This window comes from Vicugna pacos, chromosome 12 (genome assembly GCF_048564905.1).
Source record: "Vicugna pacos chromosome 12, VicPac4, whole genome shotgun sequence".
In the NCBI taxonomy this organism is placed as follows: Eukaryota; Metazoa; Chordata; class Mammalia; order Artiodactyla; family Camelidae; genus Vicugna; species Vicugna pacos.
The window spans coordinates 12,838,224-12,841,762 of NC_132998.1; positions in this window are offsets into that span (position 1 = coordinate 12,838,224).

Genomic DNA, 3,539 nt, shown 5'->3' on the forward strand with positions numbered 1-3,539 from the left:
CATTTATTTAAACACAACTGATTCGTATGGATTTATTTTAGCATAAGGACTAGAGATACCACATTACTTTTTTTTTCAGGTTGGGTATACAGTTGTCTCAGTACCACTTACTGCATAATCCATCTTCTCCCTAGAGACAGACAATGCCATCTTTATCATATACTAACATTTTCAATGTCTTGGGTCTATTCCTGGACTCTCTATTTTGTTCACTTGATCAAATTGCCTATGCATGTGCTAGTGTCCTCTGGATTTTACTATTTTAGCTATTGTAGCTTTTAATGGTTTAATATGTTGTAGAGATACGCCTCTTTCATTACCTTCTTTTTCAGAATGTTCATGGTTATTTTTGATGCAAAAATTTCTGTATGAACTTTATATTCAGGTTATGTAGTCTGTTGGTATTTTTATTAGATTATGTTAAATTTATAGATTAATTTATGGAGATCTGACATCTTTATGATAGTGATGTTTCTACTCAAAAATAGAATATGCCTTTCCATTTATTCATGTCTCCTTTTGTGTCCTTCGATTGCGTTTTAGTTTTGGGCACCTACATGTAGCACATTTATTCTTAAGATTACCCTTGGTTCGTTTACCTTTTCGTTGCTATTGTAAATGATACATTTTAGTCCCTTATACATTCTAATTGACTGTTATTCATTGGCTTTTTGTTTATTAGTTTGTACCCACTTTGCTAAAATGTCTTATTTCTATTAGTTTTTCAGTTGCTATCCTTGGATTTTCCAGTTAGGGTATTACATCATAATTAAATAATGGTAATTTCACCTCTTATTTTCCAGTTTTTATATCTCATTCCTTTCTCTGTAGTTAAGTAGGCTAGTACTTCCAAAGCAGTATTAAATAAAAATAGTCACAAGGGCTATCTTTGTGGACTACCTAACTTTAATGGGAATAATTTAGGTTTCCTCATTAAGTGTGATCTGGCCTTTGGACTGAGGTGTATACATTTTGTCATGTTAAATACGTTGGATATTTCATGAAGTTTGTCTGTGGTTCTTTTCCCTCAGGATTGATATTTCAGAGAGATTCAGTCTCTGTATGAGACTATTCTTTTGCAGATGGTTTCTCCTCCCTTAGAGGAATAAAAAAAGTGAACAGTTATCAAGTAGAGTATTTGTTGACTGAAAATGCATTGTGAATCCAAAAGCAATTTTGTACTGGTCAACTTTATTAAACTTGACTTCCTAAGAAGGTATATTTGAGCCAACAGCAGAGAGATCCTGTGTCTTCTGACTGAGTGCCAAGAAGGTAACAGCTTTAGGTAAGAGTGAAACTGGTCCTACTCCAGTGGACAGGAGTGTGGAGGGGCCGTGCTATCAAAGTCTGGGTCCTAGACTGACCACCTGGGCAATAGGTAATTATAGCAAAATATACATCAAAGTCATTATTTCTGTCCATCTTCACTGCCCCCAGGACCCAGGTAAACCACCTGGGTTTGCTTCTCAACTTGTTTTGCTACAATAGTCTCTTATCTGATTGCCTCCCTGCAATCATTCTCCACAAGCAGACAAAGGGATCACTTAAAAAACTAAATCCTACCCACAGGATGGATGCTTTTCCCTGTCATCCTTTAAGGGCTTTCTAATGCATTAAGAATAAAGGCCAAACAAGTTTCTACTATAAAGCACAGAGAACTATATTCAGTATCTTGTAGTAAACTATAATGAAAAAGAATATGAAAAGGAATGTATGTATATATGACTGAAACATTATGCTGTACACCAGACAATGATGCAACATTGTAAACTGACTATACCTCAATTTTTTAAAATGTGCATTTGAAAAAAAAAAAAAGAATAAGGCCAAAACCCATACCATGAACTACAAGCGTTAATATGATCTGCCCTGATGACCTCTCTGTTCTTATCTCCCTCCCTCTTTTTTTTAATTGAAGTATAGTCAGTTATAATGTGTCCATTTCTGGTGTACAGCATAATGTCCCAGTCATGTATGTATGTGTGTATATATATATATTTATTTTCATATTCTTTTTCCTTAAAGGTTATTACAAGATACAGAATATAGTTCCCTGTGCTATACAGAAGAAATTTCTTTATCTATTTTTATATCTAGTGGTTAACATTTGCAAATCTCAAACAAATGTATCCTTTCCAATCCCTTTCCCAGGGTAACCATAAGATTGTTTACTATATCTGTAACTCTCTTTCTGTTTTGTAAATGAGTTCATTAGTGTCCTCCCTCTTTTTCTAGATCATACCACTCCAGCCACACTAAACTTCTTTCTGTTCCTCAAACTCACCAAATGCTTTTCTGCTTTGGAGCTATGCTGTCTCCTCTGAGTAGGTCATCTTACCCCAGCTCTTTGCCTACTGGTCCCTTATCAACTGTTAAATCTCAATTCAGTTGTCACCTCCTTAGAGACCTCCCTGTTAACTCTCATCTAGTACATCTACTACACTCTATCTAGTATAGTCCATCACACCGTGTATCAAAAAACAATCTTTCTGGGGAGATAAAATAGGTTAACATTCATTAAGCAAGATCACAAATGAAGAGGGGACTGTTGAAGCAGAGGGCTATTATACGCTGTCAGGGCCAGAAGGGCTAGCCTCCCATCTGAAACTTTAATTCCCTGGCAATGTCCAGGTGACATGTACCTGACACTTCCACTGAGGGGACCACCCTAGCTGCTGGACAGCTTTGGAATTGTATCTTTCTTATTCTGAGCAGCAGTGTTTCTCTAGCGCTACTACAATTTTGTGCCCCTCCAAGCATAAAACAAATAGAAATCCTTTTAGAGGACAGTCTTTCTGGTTTCTCAAGGCAGCTCTCACAGCCCCAAACTCCCAACTTTTCCTGTAGGCTTGTCATCCCATCCCAAGACTCTCTCTAGGGCACTCTCCTCTCAAGGTGCTTCTATTGGTCATCTTACCGCCTGGGGCCCACAACTGCCTCCAGCAATCCAGGAACAGTCGGGCTGACGGAACCAACTGGGTTCCACCCCTTCTCCCAGGGCCTCTACCTTCTGGGACCGTGGTCCACGACCTTTCATCCATTCCTTAGACATCAACCTCCCTGCCCCTTCTATACGCCGCATCTCTCCGGCTGGAGGGAGCTCCTCAACAGCATCTCCCCGTATTGTGCCTAGCACAGCACCTGCCACAAAGCAGTTTTTGTAAAACCGCTGGTGGACTCAAACAATCCATAATTGGTCCCGGGAAACTATTCACAGTCCCAGATCTTGCAGCAAGGCTGCAAGACTAGGAAGCCGAAATCTACTCTGCTGCCCCGCCCCAACCTCGGGCCCGTCCATCCTAGCGTCTCACTTCATCCGACTCAGTCTTGCCCCTCGTTCTATCCCGCCTCAACTCTCGCCTTTTCCTATAATCACTTCCTACAACCGGGGAAGCTCACTGGGGCCTATAATCCCTGATGTCTCCCTATATGTTGTCACAATTACGAAAGCCTTTAATTTAGGTTTTTATCAAAACGGGGCCATAGCCACGCCCCCTTACTCAAGTTGCCGGGGCAAACCGGAAGGGGTTGCGCCTTGC